Source organism: Colletes latitarsis, chromosome 7 (genome assembly GCF_051014445.1).
Source record: "Colletes latitarsis isolate SP2378_abdomen chromosome 7, iyColLati1, whole genome shotgun sequence".
NCBI lineage: Eukaryota > Metazoa > Arthropoda > Insecta > Hymenoptera > Colletidae > Colletes > Colletes latitarsis.
In genome coordinates, this window is record NC_135140.1 from 13,259,833 (window position 1) to 13,281,174 (window position 21,342).

General features: G+C 40.1%; 1 protein-coding gene across 12 annotated transcripts in view; it reads left to right on the forward strand.

Moving 5' to 3' along the window:
• Nucleotides 1-21,342, forward strand: part of Lar (tyrosine-protein phosphatase Lar) — a 509,997-nt gene that overhangs the window by 134,843 nt on the left and 353,812 nt on the right. For 10 of the 12 annotated variants that reach the window (XM_076769144.1, XM_076769143.1, XM_076769149.1 and 7 more), the window contains exon 2: nucleotides 804-910. The gene's annotated coding sequence lies outside the window, so the exon portion shown is untranslated. The remainder of the gene's footprint in view (nucleotides 1-803; nucleotides 911-21,342) is intronic. The other 2 variants (XM_076769145.1, XM_076769147.1) reach the window with 1 other exon arrangement.

The following is a 21,342-nucleotide window of genomic DNA, read 5'->3' on the forward strand; positions in this document are numbered from 1 at the left end:
TATTCTTTTGTTCAAATAATTGTTATTTTAAATTAAAATAGCTTTAAAACGACATATTGGATATTACATGTAAATTTCTTATTAAAGTTGCTTTGGTCTATAATGTGTTTGTTTTTGTACATACAATTGCATTTGCAACGTGACTAATCAGTATTAGATTAGGATTTTTAACTTTTGCAATACTGATATTGAGATATGGATATCAATTTTTCCTGATCGGTGTTGTGGTATAAATTATTCTTTCGTCGCAGAAACAGAATCCGATCGTTCTAAAGTTACGAATGTGGGTGGGAATGGGAGTGGTGTTGTATGCACAACTGCAGTGTAAACACATGGATCTATTCTGAGATAAAACAGTCTTGAGAAATGGGTCTTCGATGATCCAGCAGTTGTTATCAGAGGGCAGCAATACGCAACACTTTATTCGAATAATAGATTAATAAAACCAACGTATGACGAATAAATTCAACAGTTAATTTTATCCATTGTAAAATATTTAATTCTATAATTAAAACTGTTCAGTATCGGTACAGAGTAGCTGTGCAATAAGCTGTGCAAAAATCTGTTTAGTGTAAAAATTAGCTAAATTGTAAAACTCCTCTCATTCCTCTGACCGCTCAATCTCGTTAAATAACTTGATAATTATAAATCATGTATTTTTTAAATTATTTTATACTTTTGAATTATGAAAACGTTGTCGTTGCATACGGTCGCGATGTAATCACATCGTATTTGTTCCTTAAACCGACTATAAATATAAATCGTTCCAAGACGATTAAGGTTTTTTTTCTGTTTATTTACAGAGGGAGCTTAAAGAGGATCGACATTGAGATTGGATACAGGTGCGTACCGACGGAGCCGTCCCAAGAGGGAATGAGCGAAAACATTCAGACACTATCTTCAAACGAACGTATGTTTATTTTTGGTTATATTTTATTTATTTTTCACACGCGTATCCAGTGATGTGCACCTTCCCGAAACACGAACACACGTGGCTTCCGTGCAATGCTCTTATTTTACGGTATTATCTACTTTCTAACGAATTAATTATTATCACCTCTTTGCCTGAATGCATCACGCTTCGTACTCAAGATCGTTAGTTTACGAAATCTTTATATTTCCTTCCATCTATCGAACAATGTCGAGCATTGTCGCGAGTCGTTACACAGTAGGGATATTGATAACGTTTATTGTCCGCGTAAATTGTATTGTAATTGCGCGATAAAATACCAGTTCTCCGACCTTTCGTAGAAATCATTAATACGCGATCGTTGTGGTTCTTGTCATACTATATCTTCCAGGAGTATTATTTATTTCACGTATAACGTTACTGGATATTTTTGCAACCTTTTTTGAGACGAATCTGAATAATTGAATGTATTGATGCAAAGTAAAACTGACCTTTCTGTAGTATATACGCTGATTTTTTAAATATTATTTTCATTGCACTACCAAGAAACGTCTGCAAAATATTCTACACCGATTGTTATGAAATTTCTCAGATTTCCAGGGTAGTTAAAAATACGAGGTACATATTTTTTTTTAGCGATAATAATATAAGTTAAACGAGGGAAATATCTGATAAAGTTTCTTACTCTAATACTGTTTTTAAAACTGTTAAAGGTGCAGGGAAGTTCTTTTAATTAATTTAATATTTTCTTGACAATTTACTAGATGACGACATTCTTTTAAGTACTGTTGTTCGTTTGAATAATATTCGTTTTCAACCTTGTTAAAAAATACTTCGGATAAAAGTTATGTACAATTAAATTCCGATGAAATTAATAGGTATTTGATACAGACATAATGCAAATATCTGTTAGTAATGTATGTATCTGAGCGCGATTAACCTAGATACAGTTTATCGACTTACGTCGCGTAATAGTAGTTTCTGTAAGTTTTTTAAAATTCTATATTAATATAATTATTCAAAATAATTAAAACAGTTTATATTCTTAGTATGATATTTATAATTTAAATAAGTAATAAAAGTTCTTTTAACGTCGGAGAAAAACAAAATATTACTTATTAATATTTCTGACTGTGGAACAGAATTTTGAAAGAGATTGATAAATTATCTAGGCATAGGCGAACACACATACGCTGAAGTTTATGTTGTGATGTTTTAAAGTAATCAACTACGATCTAGAGTAATATGCAATAGACTGCTCCGGAGTACGATGGAGGAGTTGCAATGTTCACTATGGATTTATAAACTATGTACCTTATAACGTCCGAGAGTTTGCAAAGATTGTATCCCACTTATTGATCTAGCAAATATGCACCGCTATACCCCAAGATGAAATCAACTTTTTGTGTGTATTCACCTATTATAAAGCATATTTTGTTGCTTAATATTTCGGTTTATTTTATTCTTATTTTTACTCGTTGTTGAATCTTTAAAAAATAACTGATTACATTTAAATAATAAAATTGTTTTATATCAGTTCAATGCAGGAGAAATATTAATTATAAATGTTTTTCATATACACGTTTAAAAATATGATCATACACAAAACTAGTTGTCATAAAACACTAGATTTCTTGTACATACGTCTCAGAAATCTGAAAAATTTCATTAAAATCGAGGTGGAACACTTCGCAAATGTATCTTGTAAATGTTTTCTAAACGTTGTTTTATCTGAAAACAAATTATTTTATTTGCATTCTTCTGCCAATGTTAAATGTTTTTTCTATATTTTTTTACCTGTTTTAGTTTATTTAGTTTATTTTTGTGCATGACACTGTCTATGAGATAGTCTGTGAGATAAATAATTATGAGATTAGATTAAACGTGAATGCATAATGGTAATTTCAATAGAATATTGTTATTCTATGGACAGCTACAAATATTTTAAGTGCAATCACGTGTTATACTTGCTCGTCACTGAATATCAAAGACACATTATATCACAGTTGTTATGAGACTTTTTGTTTCTTCTTGCACACGTCGCAGCTTCTCACGATTGCAGTTTAATTTCTGATAAGTTTGTACCCCATTCTCGAGCAGTGCGATCCATTTTTTCCCTCGAATCGAAACGTTCTACTGGTTTTTGCGAGTGAAATCGTGCGAGGATAGCTCTAGAAAAGTATATCTAAATTATTTTTACACATCATTTTTTACAAGGTAGTATTTATATTACCATATAAACAAGGTGAAAATACCTTGGGAAGACTTGAATGAATCAAGGAAGTAATGTGGTCGATTTCCACTTTTATTCCATAATTATATATTATTGATTTTGAAATATATTTAATTTTTTTACCGACTGTTTTAACCCTTCTATTTTATCGACGAATAAAGCATGAGAAACGAAGGTAAGTCCTTACCGGGGTCACGGAAATGACTTTGCCGACGGTCCCTACGTCGAATTGCAGTCTGTGACCTAACCCGTTGCTGATAACGCGTACATGCACTTTACCGACAGCGAGTTCGTGTCGCGATCTTCCAAACCATGGACGGATTATGCGATACGAAACTCTTGCGGTGCTTTCACGCGTGTTATACCATTCGTTGCACCAGGATTCTCCCATACGATTCTATTACCAATGGCTGGAACTCTAGGAATGCTATGAGAAGAGAATCATTTGTTGCTGGAGTAGTGCACTGCTTCAAGAAGAAATCAAACCACCGATTAGGACAGCGAAGATCAGTGAACAGTAACGTAAACGTGATCAAGAAGAGGAATCGAAGTCGCGAAACGCACACTCGTTCTACCGAATGGTCGGGATGGACGGGAATTTTATTCATCGAATATTTAACTTTGCAAACCACGTCGTAACGACCGTATTTAAATTAATTTGTTCGCGTATCAAAGAGATATTGGGCGAATGTTTCGAGATTAAGCTTGCAAAGTACGCTCGAATACCATCGGGCGAAAAGCAATTGAAGCGACGGCTGAAAAGTGAAAAGGGAGACCATTATTCCGTCGATTAATCACACTTTCCACGTAGTGGGCACAGCGTTTGTATAGAATTCATGCACGAACAGGTTCTGGTACATCGACGAGAGGGTTGGCACTTACGTTCGTGCAGGGTTAAAGAGGGAAAGAGCAAGGTGGAAAAGCGGGAATCAAAGCCAACAAGCGGTGTGACTCGTACTTTGGCCGTGTTGGCTTACACGCGAGCAAACTTCCGATCACGCGCGCTCGCATATTATTTTTAATCACTCGATATCGCGCTCGAATGCCTCGTACGAGCTCCGAACGAACACAACGATTATCCGTAATTGGATTACCCTTTTTCTTACTCACTTTTACATAGACATCCGTCCCATTACCCAGCTCCAACGTGTGTCATGCTTGATTTCAGACATCGGTGCTGTTAATTTCTTCTCCTTTTTGTTTCGTTTTGTTTTCGCTGGGAAAACGTTCTCAGCGGGTCGATAAGTGCTCGCTGTACTACCCCCGCGTTTCTACAGTCGCGTTGCTTTATTCAATCCTGATGTTATTTTCTATGAAATCGGGGAAATTAAGAGGGATCAAAAATAAATTACTGAATGGCTGGCGCAGCTGTTTCGGGTCATAACTCCGTTAGCAATGCATTCGGAGAGAAATGTCAAAGGAAAAAGACGAATGGCTCGAAAAATACTACACCCGTAGGACCATATATTTTATTATACGCGCAATGGTGCAAGTGCATTATTTTTTCAAATTAAAATGCATATTCCTTTGCATGGAATCCATTCAACGTACTGTTTAAAATATGTTGTGGTGAATTGATAAAAAATGAGATATTTTAAATAATTGTGTTCATCGAGAAAGATGGTTTACATATATAATAATGTTTTTAGCCTGATAATAAACATTAATGCCTGGATGATCTACGAATTAATTATTTTTTTTTATTACTTTGCTCCAATACTTTTTTTCGTAGAATAATCTTTGCAAGTACTCTTCGAACCATTCATTGTTTTCGTTTGGCATTTTTCCCTAGCAGTTGCGTGGCCCACCCTATATATTCACAGAATTAGTCATTTAAGGGGAGACATATGAGTAGAATGACGTAATCTAGGCGTCCCTGTGGACGTAGACAAAAAGAAAAGTATACATCATATTTGCAGATAATTCTGCAGTATATTTCACTTCTTTGTTCAATTCTTACAGTCATTTATAAATGTAATTATTAAAAAATGAATTGTGAAATTAATTCAGCACTGAGCTATTCCTTACTACTAATTAATTCAGCAGTGAAAAAGATAAGGGGAGACACCCCTTTTTATGGTCGAAGAGTAATATTAATACGTGGGTATTCTTGTAGATAATACAAAGAGTCTGATATGAATATTTCACCCATATATTATATTTATATACCTCCATTAATATTTTTGCCATTTTTCATAAATAAATGTTGAGGTGCACAGATTTTCAAAAGTATTCGAACGTGCAATAATACGAACCAACAGAATTTAAAAAATCAAAGACGCCGTGCATTTACAAAAAAATATATATAAGCTTCCTTGGAACATATGCAAATAAACGTACAAAGTTTGAACAAGATATTACGAGTAGTTGTCCAGTTAAAAAAATTGGGAAACACCTTTCTTAATTCAGTGTCGTCTTAATTTTCTGGACGTTCTCAACAAAGAGATACTCTCTCCCAACCATTGGATGCTTACGTACCTACTTCTTGTTGGAATTCGTGCGCGATGTACCAAAGAGGAACCATAGGGTATAGGGGGTAAAAAGAGCAGCAAAGGGTGGAAAGTAACTGACCGCAAAAGCGACGGTAAGCTTTTTTATTTCCTTTCCCTCTTTTTTTTTTGTCCAGAGACCCCATTCGTTCATTAGACTCGAGCCGTCCGACGCGTTCGCCGGCCGAAGCTGCACTTCTCTCAGCTTCCTTTAACCACATCCCTGTCTGTAGTCTTTCCTTTTCCTTCCATTTGTCTCTGTCTTTCGTTTTTCCTGCAACGCTATCTGATATTTCATAAAGAATACCGTGTTGTATCGTGTTTTATGAAACGCGCCAGTTTCCGCGGTCTCGTCCCCTCCCCCTTATCGTTGCGAAAGCTGGAAAAGAATTAAACCTGTTACGCAAGCAGACCGTTAAGAGCAACATCAAATTATAAAGATAAACAATGTAAAAATGGTAGCGCTACGCTTTATTCCGCCGCTTGAGTTGTGCTATTTGGACACGTTGGCACTCGCCGAGACTCGGCCAGCGAGTAAGAACAGCCAGGGACGAAAACACGAAGAACAAACGTGCAGAGAATAAACCAGAGATTGGCGAGAGCGTATGAATAGAGTCGCGGCGGTTGCTGCGGTGGTTTAATGACTTTAATGACCCCGCGATTACGTCGGCCACAGTCACGGCGGGTTAACAGGCGATAAATAAAATGTAGACACCAGTAGCGATAGCGCGCGATGGTGTTCTTTCTCGTCGAAACGTTCTCGCTCTTCGTTTCATTCCGTTAGATACAAATATATGTTTCCTAGAATTGTTTTAAGTTGAGACACAACGCTGCCACGATATGGCAATGTCGCACCCAGTTCTGTAGCGTGATTGGCTCCCTACCCGATTTCGCCTACTGCCCGCCTCTCGAAGCTCAACTTAACATAATCTTACTATACAATTTCATCTCACGCTGTTTTCGTCCCGTGGCTACTTGGCAAAAGTCCAGAAGCAAACTATCTTTTAAGTTTTCGAAAGTATTTTGTTGATAATGTAGATACATATTAGGAAAGTTCTGGTTGTTTACTATACGATTACTTCAGGTACGCGGAAAAGTATTTTACGAGAGGAATATGGAACTATGTGCAATTATCGAGGTAACAAATTCGACGAGTAGTTCTAAGCAGCTTATTCCCATTACTACCTACCTTAGATGTTGCTTAGCAACCATTCCCTCTACTTGTCGACAATATGCAATGAACGAGACTTCCGTGCAATAATCGAGTTTCTACTGTATCTTGTTTCGGTCTAGTAGCAAAGCGTTGTATATTCTATATAATAACACTAGAAAGACCAAGCTTTGTTGAGAACCAACGTGTGGGGTGCTCGTGGAGTCCATTTATGTTTTCTATATTTTCGATTAGAGAATAATTTTGTATGAATAATTAAATACACGTGACGATCTATGTGTTGGGAAGATACAGATATTGCTTGGTAATTATTAACTTAATCACAGTAAAGTGTACACAGTGTCTTCTATCGCCACGTATAAACAATTACTAGTATCAAATCGAACAAAAGCTTTAGTAAAAGTGTCGTAAAACGATATAACAAGCCACAAGGAATGAAATTTGTATAAAATGGTCGTGGAATCGCTGGAAAACGGCAGAACCGAGTTTGAATACCAGTGACCCAGTGTGTGCATTTAACTATGTAAAGCGAAGTACGCGTAGTAGCTAAATGAACATGCGTAGGAAGAGGCGGGAATGCAGAATAGAGGGATGGTTCGAGCCCGTGGATACAGAGAACAGGTTTATGTTCGTAGATATTTTAGGAAAACGCCGGCAGATCCGAAGTACGTACACTTGCGAATTGCGGTAGAACCTGAACCGAGCTATGGCGTAACTACTGCCCGAGGCTGATGCTTCAACGGCGGGCTTCGGGTCTCTTGGTTTGCCGAGCGAGACCCCACTCTCTTACCTTTTCTGACCCTCTCCCCCGTCTCGTTGTCACCAGCGTTTGCCTCTCACCTTTCTTCCTTTTGAGCGCTTTTCGAGCCTCTGGTCTTCTCCGATTCACGCTCCTTCCCTTTTGCCTCGTCCGTTCGTCGCGCGGCACTTTCTTGCGAGCTTGCGTGCTAATTAATTAAGAACGCTCGAGAGGAACGGTGATCCCGGAGAGAAGCGACAAGATAAAATATTCGAACAAAGTTTGCTCATTTTTCAAGACCCCGCGACGCCATGCGACACCGCTAGTCCATGTTTTAAATATTGGAGAACCTTTAGACGCTACTAGCGAGCGTTCGAAGGTGCCGCCATCGCTGTTACGCGGCGCGATCGATTCCTTTCCTCGGGATTTCCCGACTCGCGATCGAATCGGTTGGGTGCGCGCGACGAGTCGACGAGACCCCAGGCTCAACGAAGAAACCAGAATACGTTACCAACAAAACCAACTGACACCTGATTTCATTACTGTCACTTAATGAGTAAGCCAACCTTAAACCCTGCTTCGCGCGAGCGTACGCTTTGCCGCGTTAAAGCTAAGCCGAGGGAAACGTGGCTACCGAAGGGTAGAAGCAGATTTACGTCTCGGGTTTAAAGGTGAATGAAATGAAATGCAACCGAATCTTCCTTTTCTCTTTAATCCAACAAAATGTCTCAGATTCGTAAATACAGGAACATGTCAGTACTTGTGCCCTTTGTACAGTGTATCGCGAACTCTGACACGGCTCATGATTTTATAGAAGGGTTACAATTAACGCTTTGTGACAGGATTTACTATAGAACTAGAAAGATTAATTCTCAAGTTAAGATTTTGAGGAAAATAAATTTGGATAAGATTTGTGAATTTTTGAAAAATAAGTACTGAAACAAATTTTCGGTTTTCTAGTCTACAATATTTTGAAAGCAAAATTTTAATTTTGCAGAATATTGTATGTTTTTGATCTGGCAATGAATGTGTTAAAATAAGAAATAGATAGTTTAGTTCAGGCATGTCCATACGCTTAACTTTTTTATTATTTATGTTTGGAGTGTAGTATGCATATTTTATCTGACGTTCAGTACAGTTTCTTATAACGCTCAGAGAACATACATCTTCATTTATTTAGTATTGAAAGGATACATTTTAATAGTATGTTGCTACGGTAAGAAAAGAAAGTTTTTCGTTGACAAGATGGAGGACACTGTAGGGACACTGAAAACATAATATACAGTTTCTATCAATCTTCCTTAATACATTTTCCATCACTCATAAAACGAAATTGGTAGCCTACAAACGCATACGAAGTTAATACAGAATTTATTTTGACAGAATAAACAATTATAAAGTTATTTATTTATATCAAATTTAAATAGTAAACATCGCATTAATACCGTGTAGGACTATGATACATCGAATGGTTAACATACAAATTTATTTTTAGCCCCACGTGCTCGTTATTCATTAACAATATTAATATGTATTGAATGGGGCAACCGAATAAAATATTCTGCATTTACTTATGTATTAAATTTGATATGTTAATGTATTCAGCACTCATCGACCAGCCAATTACAAGATAACTTTGTATTGTGTAGTCGACGATGAATGACAAGCGAATACTTTTAAGCATTCGACTCCAAACAGAATACAAATAAGTAAGGTTTTCGTCGAATACCTTTTGAAATACATTTTGCCCAACCCTAGCACACCATACGTTTCGTTTAATCGATTTTGTACCGCAATCGGAGAAAGACAACCAAGATTGGAAGCGAATTCGTATTCCGCGGAGCACTCGAAACTTCTAGGAACCTTGTTAAACCGTTCGATGCAACTTATTTGTGTCTCGTTGTAAGAATGCACGCGTACAGTTGCAGACCATTAGATACGTTTACGTTTTCTGAGCATAAAACGGTGTTTCTCAAGGATTTCTCGAATCTCAATTGACCTTACACATTTGTCGCTTACTTTATTTATTTTCATTCGATCTCTAATAGTGAAATTAGACTAGTTTTTTCCCCGAATAAATTTCCAAAGAACGAATGTGTCTGAAACTTTTTGGTACATATTTTAAATCTTCGATTCGTATAACGCACCAAAGAGTCTTAATCGAGCAAAAACGTAAACATCGACTGCTCGCGAATTTGATATCGGTTGTTGGTTTTGGCTTGTACTCTTTTTTCGTGCAAAAATGTCCTTCAAAAACGCTCTACTGCACGGCACGCGTGCTCTATCGTACTCCAGCGCGCAAGAATTGGTTCTAATTTATGTCGAGCGTTGAGCACGCATAGCCGCGATACAAGCTGATTTATGCGTAGGCTACCGACACGTTGCGCGTAAACTTTTGTCGGCCTGTATCGCGGATAAAAATTGTTCCGGTGACGCGCTAAAACAATTGTTCGATTTCGTTCGAAGGCGACAGCTATGAAACGTTTCGATGTTTCTGTATCGATCGACGCGTTAAGTGCCCGGACAATCTGATAAAACCGTAACCTACAAAACCGATGACGATTTCAACGTTTTCGAGTCGGATTATTTTCCAACGTACACAGATTAATAATTTGTGTATTTATAAATGATTTATTCGGACCGTTCTGACGGGTTCGTTCCGATCAAAAACTGAGTTTTATTATTCTTTACTCTGGGACAAGGTTTCCAATAGAATTTTTATTTAATTTATTATCGCTAAAATGTTCACAAATATAGCTCATTTAATTTTTAAATACACAAAGGCAAAATACAATAAAAATGTTCAATGAGCCAGTCAGCCATTACATTAAAGTACATAATAATTTCGAAAAATAAGAACTATATATGCACGATAATGTGTCTTATCGAACGTTATTTCGCGTCGCAATGAAAATTAATGGTATATTCACGTCCGCGAACGTGTTAAACGGATAGATCGGAGTTCCTAGGGAAGTTTGGCGACACCGTTGGATCTAGTTTAGAATTGTTAGAATTTGGAAGATTTTCAGGCACGGAGCGATCGATTACTCCGGACATTGCCAGTGCTGTCCAGCGAGTGAACAATGGACATTAGCTCTGATTAGGACATGCAACTGACACCGTATACGTAATCTGGTCTCTGTATTCCTGGAGGGCACAGAAGGTAGTACGTTCATGGTGATCCAAGGACCTGAATCCATAATGGTATTAGTGCGATGGCGGTGCTCACGGTAGAACGCCCAGGAACCATGCAATCATTGGCACGCGAGAGTGCGCCCTGTTACTGCCGGTGATAAGGACTACAATCGGGGCACCGACCGACCACTCGCTGTTCCGATGGTTTCTACCCTTAAATCGGTTAAACAGTTCCTCCTCGTCGCTCGACGACGAATCTCGTCGGATTCTCTCCCCCGTCGGGAAGCGTTATCGGTCGACGTCTCTCGACGAAAGAACACAGCCCTTCGAACGATCCGCGTTCTTCCCGCGCAGTTGCATCGGAAACGAATTTAGTTGGGCCGACTGGAATTTACTTATCGCGTCAAATTGACAGCACTTAAATGTAATAAGACGACGCAGGGCGAGGATGGCGCAACACGTACGAGAGAAGTTGATGCGATTTAGCTTGGAGGAGCACCACCCCCACCACGGGCCGATCGATTCGATTTTCCGAAGTCAGTTTCCTTTTCCCGCGTTCCGCTTCCGGAGCATCGGCATTATTATTATTAAACCCTTTTTATAGTGCACCGTAAATACGATATACAGTTGCATTCGTACACTATAACGGTGATTCCTAATTTTATCAAATTTTGCTTATTACACTTTCTTTACTTTTATTTAGAAACTAGCTCTTTTTTTGTTCTTTTTTTAATACTAAACGACAAGTAATAGAGAGGTATAAATAATTTAAACTGTATAAAAATCGACAATACGTGAGTGTTTTTCCCATCCTAGTACCGACCGCGCCCAATGGTGCTGCACTTTGGTGACCGAGCGAGAACCAGTGTTTTCAATTTATTCATATATAAACCCTTAAATATTTAAATGCACGAGAAAATGGACATCAATTTCAAAAACATGTCCTTTTTTTATTTATAGCGTACGAATGCGGGTGTAAAAATTTTGTTTCGAGCGACCCTAGCTGCGCGCAGCCTAATATTTTCTCGCGAAAGCTCAACGTCCTTACGATCGACGACTGCTGGTCGCTGGTTTGCAATTTTTCTTGCACCCTCGCTAGCTGCTGGACATATACTGCTGCCATAACTGTTTCATTACGCCGCAGTAACTCGTAATGAATTATTCCTTCGCGATCTCATCACAAGAGCCTTCTATTCGCGAAGGTCCGCGTTGTAGTTTCATCGAGGTCGATTATTTCCGTCGATCTACCGTCTTTTTCGAACGAAATTAACACGGGTGATGTATTTTTCGTCTTCCGTCGTAATGATTTTATCCTAAAATGGGTCGCTTCGGTTCGTAAATAGAATCGTAGTAGCTTTATTCGTTTTCCTTGCCTTGTTTATTTTTTGACAAGTGCTAAATTCACACATTTTGGTTCTTAAAATAGTTTTTTCTCGACACGGCGTTTCATAATATCAGTTAAATGTCTCAAAAATATCTAAAAAATCTCTCAGATTTCAGTTGCAAAGATTGAACTTGCAACGATTAACGGTTACAAAATGTTACCGCAATTTAACGCAAAATTATTTTTGTAATTCACAATTCCATTTAGTATTTGCGATTGTTAATTGTTAACTAGATTAGATTTACACATCTTGGTAAGAAACAAACGTTCAAGGCGAACGATCTAAAGGAGTTTCAAGTTTCAATTAATTATATGCGCGAGAGATAAGTTATCATTCGCTGTAGGTACGATGTTGTCAGGGAGTTAGAGATATTTGGAGCACCGAAATTGTTGTCGGAGTTGGTGGATAACAATAGCAGAGGGTATGAGTCGAGGTTCTCGTACGTGGAGTGTGTCAGTCAGCTGTCATCGTATATAGGCGAGAAACGTCATTGCGAGGAAGTAGCTGGCGAAGGCTGTGTCAGTGGTTCCGAGACGTCGGTTCGCAAGGCGCTATCATTATCATTTTCGTTCTCGTCTTTCGTTTCGATCGTTTCTCAAACGCCGTAGCGCCGATCGAAGATCGTCCACGGACGCTGAGTCGTACAGTTCTTACATTTTGACGTTCAACGCGTACGCCAGCCGGGCAAAGGCTGGTAAATTTCAAGGCGCAGACCCCTGAAACGTACCCAGTACACGTATGAAAACGCAATAAAGAAAAGTGGCGTTCGTGCTCGGGGCGAAACGCGTCGCCGCGTACTCGTTCCCGACAATTTATTTTCGATCAAGGTGGCCGTTGCTGATTAGCGCGACAATGCCAGCTTTGTTCAACGATTAACGACGTTTTATCCAATTCCACCCATTCCGTGTACCCTTCCCGGTTCCGATAATCGTACGTTCGAATCCGGATAAGATTTAAAGAGCCATTCTCTACCCGACTCGCGCGAGACGTACCAAACCCCGTACGTAACGCTTTTCATTAAACTTTAAGCTCCGAACATATACGGGAACGAGAAATCCTGTTGTCGGCTTATCCTAGCCAATTTACGACGACGTACTGCCATTTTGAAACATCGACGAATGTCTTTTTCTTGGCGAGACGCGGGGGTTTCTTTTCTTATTTCGCTTTCTGGCACGGCCGATCGACAGAAACGAGGCGAGACAGAGAGAGAGAGGGAGAGTCTTAGAAGGCAATGACTTCCATTGCTCGAGGAACCAGAGGGGGTGAAACGATGCAGTTTATCGGTAAAGCCAAGAGAGCTTTTCAGATAAGACTAGTTTTTTATGGAATTTGATACTCGAACCAGGGGTCGCAACGGCAGATCACCCCCGGATACTTCGTCGAACCGCCCGGCATTATTATTTTAACCCCGAGATCTCCTCTTTCTTCTCCCAGAAGCGTGGTTAAGATATCGTCGGAGAACACTTCCGGGGCTTTTATTCGCGCGGCAATTATATACGCCTGGTCTGCAGAGGCCTTCGCCGATACTTCGTGGCTCAAAGATATCGTGCGTGCTACTTCTTCTACCCGTTCGATAATAAAACCGCCCGTTAGGGATACCTTTTTCTCCGGAGGAAGTACATACTTTCTGCTCTTTACGCCAGCACGAAAGAACGTTGGAATTCTTTGGAGAGGTTTCCGCCTTCCACCGTTCTTAAGAGTATCACGAAAACCTACTACGGACTCGGTTCATGAGATGTCCTGCATTAAAGATGGTGTTGAGTTGTTTGCTCCACTTTTGGCTCTCGCCTTTTCTTTCCTTCTTCTCCTTACTCGCGAACATTTCTTCTTGTATATCACTGCACACCGAAAATATTTTTCACGCTCGTGACTGCGCATTATTCTCTTCCTTATCCTCGCGAGCTCGCAAGCTTTCTCTTGTTATCGTGCCGCGCTTTTTCTTGCTCTTGTTAAGCGAAATACACGGGAAACGTTGTGTTTTTACGTGTATCGTTTCTCCTTCCAGCGGGTCCCTTGTTTCTGGATAGGATTGCGAGAATTGATTGTTTAAACCAACGTTGAAGAGACGCGGCCTTGCTGTTATGGGGGAAAATAAGCGAGGTAGCGGGAAGGAAGAAAAGAAGAGAGGTTTTTCGTTTTTGCTCATCGGGAAAGCGACCTTAGCTGGCCCTGCCTCAGACGCCGCGACATTTAATGGTCGATCGAGCACTTGTAAGAAAGAGAAAGGTTGAGCGTCTCCCTCTGCTGGCGAATGCGGAAACTCTTGCCACAGAGCGGTGAAATTGAATTAACGGTGGATTTAAATATTTAATTCTATTAAAATTTTAGTTTTTATTTAACAGTTTTTTATTCGTTGTTTGAAATTTCTATCCCTGATAAGAATCGTTGTCCATATCCGGCGTAGAGAGCCACTTTCGTCACACGCCAATCAACGGGAGCAATTCGATTCGCTGCGACAATGAAACGGAGACTTCTAGTCTCAACCACTGTCGTTCAATCATGTTCGTGCGGTACCCATTTGATCGTTCGACGAACCCCTCTCATATCGGCCAAACGAACAGACACTTCTCAGTTCGAAACGCCAAGATTATTTGCAAGCACTCGAACGGTTTGCTTTGGATTCGATTTAATTCGAGCCTTCAACAAGTCGTTGTTGATCTTAGCTTTTCTACCCTGCTGAAATTTTAAGAGCCGTATCTTCGAAATCTTGTAAACCAGTCACACACTCTGTGCACACTTATAGTATCTACATCCACCTTGGTTAACGTTTACAAGGTGCAATCAATACATTATGACCCTAGAATCTAATTCAATATACGGTGTATTGGATTTTAAGGTTCATAGAGCAGCGTTTAATCGATCGTTATTCTCCCCTCGAATGATTTTCGACGATAAAGAATGGCCTTAACTATCATTTTGGTAAACCTCGTTCGTAACCGACACTTCGTTCGAGAAAGATGTTCTTTCAAGGCATTGATCGTGGGATTTTTCGACACCTATCCATCTCGTATTGGCCGAAGAAGGGAAACAGCAACCGGGAGGGGGTCGTTGATTGGCGGTTAGTCGTGGAACAGGTCGGAAACGCTCGGAGCTCGTGCTAAACTCGCAGCCTGGCGCGGCGGTCGTTAGAGACGTGGAAGGATTAAAGGCTCTTCTTTCGAATTTCGCGTCAGTCAGCTGTACGCCGAGATAATCCGCGGCGGTGTGTATTTGCGACGCGCGTATAAAATAAAGATCCGTCGCTGTCGAGCTCTTTTCTCGTTCCCCGCTTAATAACGCTTAATAAACGACGACCGATGTCACGCGAGACGCGCCGACCGGTCGCTCCGGCGCACACTTTCTTTCTCGTTTCCCGACTCTCTTGCTCCCTTGTTCGCCCTTCTTCCACGCTTCCCCACTTTTATACGGCCAATGAAACGGATTAAGTCCTTTGCGCTTGTTTCTATGGCGCGTGCGACGAGGGGGAAACAGCCGAAGAAAGGAGTCGGAAGAGAAACGAGGGTGCAAGTTTCGTGTTCTTTACAACGTTGTCGCGGAAAAGCTCCCGCGACGGTTCGCGATGTTCGCGACTCGCTCGAACGATTCACCACCCCGGATTTACTTTTGACGAACACGTTTAGGGTTATTTAATTAACGATCCCTTATTATTTTATTTATTCTTTAATATAGATACGAAGTAGAGTTCGTGAATACCTACGAAAAAGTATTAAACACTACCGTAGAGCGTTAAACAAATTTATGTAAAATCAAAAACAATCTTACAAGAAAATACAATAGAGGATAGGTCCAGAAAATTTTCGGAGAAATTGAAAAGTTTCAGATCGTTCTAAAAAAATTATTTTTAGTTGTAGGGGTTAATTACAATCATTTTTGGTGAATAGACATACCCCCGAAATCCTACGCACTTTCGAGAAAAAAATTCATTACCGAAAATTTCATGTCTGACCATACCATTGATATGTTTCACTGAAATTTCATGCGTATCTTTAAAACATCATAACTCCTGAACGGATTGGAGGATTTTAATATTTCAAACGGCAAACAACGCGTATTTTGATCAAGAATATGTAGAAATTCCAAAAATATTCAAAAAGTTGCCCCTTAACCCCGTAAAGTGAGAAAAACCCCATAAAAGTGGTCCAATTTTCAAACGACCATAACTTCTACAATAGTGAATGTATTTCAATGTTTTTTTTCTCTGAAGTAGAGCTCATAGGTACCTACAAAAAAGTATTAGACAACTTTTCTGTAGGGCGTCAAATAAATTTATTAAAAATCGAAAACGAATTTTTAAAGAAAATCGACAGGGAGTAGGTGCTTACATTTATCGGTGAAAAAAAAAGTTTCAAATTCTTCTGGAAAAATTATTTTCGATTACAGGGGACAATTACAAGCATTTTTTGGTCGATAGAGATAAAAATTCTTTACTAGGTCTATTCGTGTACTACGTCTGTGATACGAGTAACTGTATATAATTAATTGAATCTAGCCTTGCTCTGCCTTATCAACGCGACGAATTAGATTTCTTTTTTAGCCACAGTTACGATAAGTCCCAGCCAAAATGGTGGAAGTAAAACAGTTTATGGGAGCAAATATCGCGCGGAAATCGATTTTCTCGTTCCCGTAAACCGCATCTCGTAATTACTTTAATTAATTATGATCATACCAGGTACGGTGGAAACGTAATGAAATTGATTCACGCGTAACTGCCTCCTGTAACTTTCGACCTCTGAAGTTGCCGAACGAGAACTTCTTCTTCTGCTTCCGTTCGAGAAACACCGGGCCCCCCGCCATTTACTCGAATAGAATTTACTCGACGATTAATTAACGTCGCGGGAAGGGAACGCAGCCAAATGATACTAAAAACCGATGGCTCTCAAACGCAAACAAGGGCCGAACTTTTGCCAATTACTTTCGGTTTAATTTCCAATTTCGTAATTACTGAAAAATGCAAGCTCCGTTTCCGTTGGTATAACCGACGTCTCTCGAATATGTACTTGAAACAGTCCCGTCGACGTTGCTATGCATCGCGTCGCCGAGTTTTTTTTTTGCACTCGTTCGATGATCGTTAATTCGTAATTCTAGACGAGCCGTGTTTTCCTGCGTTTTCCCCGTGTTTTCCCTATTATCGTTTCTTTATTCCCTGGTACGTTTTTGCCCAATAGCAGTTCGTGTTTTTACTTTGTTCGATTGTTTCCATTATCGGATCGTTGTTTGGGAATTGAACGGCTCATCGATTAATTCTCTGTTCTTTCATGTTGTTCAGGAAAACGTGCAAAAACCCCGAAACCTCGGGCGAAATTTTCGACTGTCAATTAGCCTTCGCAAACTGCGTCTTACTATTTATTATAGTCATCGTTTATTATCCCCGTACCGACAAGACACGTTAAAATTAATTTTAAGTTCGTTCAGCTTATTTACGGACTTCTCAGTCTTGTACAATTTGGTCAGTGTCTTGATGAGAAGGAACACGTCTATTTATTACGAATATTTATTATTTTATTCATTTTTTAAACATACTGTAAAACGAATGATAATTTAAAACATGCAAACAGTGAGAACTAATGCAGGAAATACGTAAATATCATATCTAGCGCCATGTTTTGTATTTCACACTTTGTTATTTCAACCCTCGTGTAATGTTTAAATAATTGTTGAACAGGAGCTGTTCGAGTGAAATTGATCCGAATCGAAAAAATATTTTAATATTTACATAAACTTGATATCCATTCATAATAAGCGATACATTACATATAGAGGGTGTTCGGCCACCCCTGGGAAAAATTTTAATGGGAGATTCTAGAGGGTAAAATAAAATGAAAATCAAGAATATCAATTTCTTGATTGAGGCTTCGTTAAAAAGTTATTAAAAAATTAAATTAAAAAATTTTATATCATTCTGAAAAAATTATATTTGGTTGCGGAGATCAATTACAACCATTTTTGGTGAATACACATACCCCCGAAATCCTAGGCATTTTCGAGAAAAAAATTCAGTACTGGCGGAACTTTAAACGTTAATAACTTCTTAACTAAACCTCCATCAACAAATTGGTATTCTTGATTTTTGTCTTATTTTGCCCTCTAGAATCTTCCATTAAAATTTTTCCCAGAGGTGGCCGGACACCCTGTATAAAACAAGTAGTTACATACAATGTTTTTATATCGTTTGCTTTACTTTTATACTGATAATTTAAACTTAGAGCTTCGCTATTTTAAATTGAGCTACAAAAATCATGAGATCATACAGTCGTGAGAATTTTTTTCCTCAATGAAAACTCGCGTTGGTCAGTGTGTTAAACTATTTAAACCCACCACGATAAACTATGAATTTCAACACGAATTAGTGTTCATTTCGAGAAGCTCGCACGGTTGCGTTGTAGCGTGGCGGGGTGTGTATTCCCCGTTAAATTTATTTTCCGCGGCGACGTTTCTGTGAAGATATTCGACAACAAACGCAAAGTACCGGGTGTTCCGTGTACGAGCAAACCGCAAGCCGTCGGTACGGCCAATTATACGAGGTCCTAATAATTTAACCACGTGTCGTTGCCCTGGCCAGATTCGGCCGTGATAACGCTGTAACGTTCACCCTCTTCCATGCAACCAGCTCGCCCCGGTGGGCGCTCAGAGAGGGTGTCGTCCGGTTGCCGAGGGCCGCCGATCCCAACGGACATTTTATGCTAACATTATGGCTTACTAATAATAACTTGCCGTCGCGTTTTAGGAATGCTAATAATTGTATACGCGTCGCTCGGTCTGCACGGAACTAAACGAACGGCGAACATCTTTTCGTACGTGGATCGGTTACGCGCGAGTTTAATTCCATCGGAACACGGTCGTCGATAATAGAAATCGATGCTTTTTTCCCCCCGTTGAGAACGTATGTTCCGCCTCGAGCTACGATGCTTTTCAACCGAGTGGTAAATTTAGTGGCTCTCGAGCGTTCGTCGGGTCGTCGTTTATCCTCTCGCTTTGTTTCGTTTCTTCCGTCGATCCGAGCGCGCGTTGATTTTTATACGATCGTCGGGGGAAAAAGCAGCCAGAGAACCTTGCCCCCCTCCCCCGCCGTACGCGCGATCGGGGCAACAAGTTTATTCTCGACGCGACTCGAGCGACAGGATGCCGTTTATATACCCCTTTTCAAAACGCAACGCGGGATTAATCAATTTGGCTCGAGCGACGAACAGTAGACCCTGCGAATACTCTGCCGACATTGCCAAGCTTACCGATAGTCCTTCAATAAGCGTCTATTCGATTAATCGGTGCCTCTATTGGTCGATAATACAGCATTGGGGAGATTAAAGCGGTCCTCGGAATCGATGATATTCTCCGTAATATGCGAACATAGTGGCCCTCTTTTAGTTGTCTCGTTCTCCACGCGATAACATGTATCGCGACTCGCCAATTTCGGCTCGTAACTGCGTTCATTTCGTGTTTTGTTCCCACTAGCATCGAAAGATTTTTTCGAATATTTACGTACGAACGGGCCAGATTCTGTGAAAATTGCATTTTGTTTCTTCGTCTTCCTCTAATATCTGCATCGAGGACCTAACGCAGACCGCGGCTGGTCGCTTTGAAGTGAATTCGTTCGATACTACAGAAATTTTCACGCGATAACCTAATGAATGTAACGTCTGATACAAATCGATAACGCGATATCGTTGGTGGAGTCATCCCCACCAATTCCTGGAATTGGAACTGCATCGACGAGGTGAACGTTGCAATCCTGGTTATTAAATGCTCATACATGAGACTATACTTGTTTGAAAACGTGAAAAACGAAATTTAAAAATAAAGCCAGATGTTGAACTCGTTAGAAATATACACAACGCTCGAACTTTCGTAGAAATCAGGCTTTAGTTTTCGTTTGTACGCGTTCGATGACGTTGCACCCTCTCGAGTATGTCTCACACCGGGGCGGCGAGAATGATTCATGCAAACGCACGCAACAACTATGGCAACGGATACGTGTGCGTTCTTTTCCCTTAGTTTACAGGTTGACAACGCACGCGGTAACTATTTTACGGGTATCCTAAGTGGAATATTGTGGAAATCCGCGAGCGTACATTTCCATACGCCATCTGGCAGCCCTCTCCTCTTAGATTCTCTTACTCTTTGCTCGAACGAACGCACCTAGCTGATGTGTTCGGTAAGGTCCTGGCGCGGCTTTATATTTTGTTCCCTTCACGCGTGATGTCATCGTTGAAATACGTGAGACGCGTTAGAAACGGCAGTACAACGCGCGAAACCGTGGAAACCGTGACATGAACGACCGTAACGAGAACTACCCTAGTAAGCCACCGGGAGGATCTTTCAAAAAGTAAACGCCCAAGGCAAGATACAGTCGGCCACGACAGTCTTCGTTACATCCCCCAAAATGGTCATTTTTAAAAAAATAACTACCAATTTCGTACGATATTATATTTATTTCTAGCCTAGAGTGCCACTCTGTTTGTCTTTCTCAATTTATTTATGTTTCACGAATGTTCACAATTTTTTTCATGTGAAAATAATCAAATCTGACTGAATTGTATTGTGCGTATGCAGAAGTTTTAGTCCGTTTTTCAAGCTTCGAAATGTAATTATTCTCAAAAAAATACAATTTCTCTCTTTTTTGTATATTTGTAAATAAAACGATGACATTAAGTTGCAATACGTATACTACGTATATGAGTAAAAAAGAATTTTAAAAAATATTCTATTTTGGAAGAATGCATTTTGGAATTATCTCGCGATGACAATCAAGATGGCGGACCAAGTCGAGGGAGCTTTGATCTCGGGGTCGGTCGCGATGGCAGATAATCCGCGACGTTCGAAGTTCGGACGAGGGCTCGTGGAGAGAAAAGATGGATCGCATCTTTACCCTAGCGGGAGATCAATCGGAAAGAACGTGCTCGAGGCACAACGCGTTTGGCTCGTGGAGCAGAGTTGATGAACGGAGGCTAAGGGCGGGAAAACTCGAGGAAATGGATGGGTTTTAATATCGTCGTAGTTGGGCAGAAAATCGCAGACTCGCTAAGCCTAACAGATTGTGGGTTCGAGACTCGGCCGAGTAAATCATGGCATACCGTGGCCACCACCGGTTCGTACTTTAAGGCATCCTAGGACGCAGCTGCCACGATACCCTGTCGGATCATCCCGGGGGATTAGCGATACTTCAATAAACTCCCGGGTACCTTCGCCGCCATCGCCGACCAGTCTGCCGCTACGTGTGCGTGAGAAACAGAGGAAGGAGGGAGAAAATGCTTCTCTGTCTCTCCGACGAAGCCGTTCGATCCAA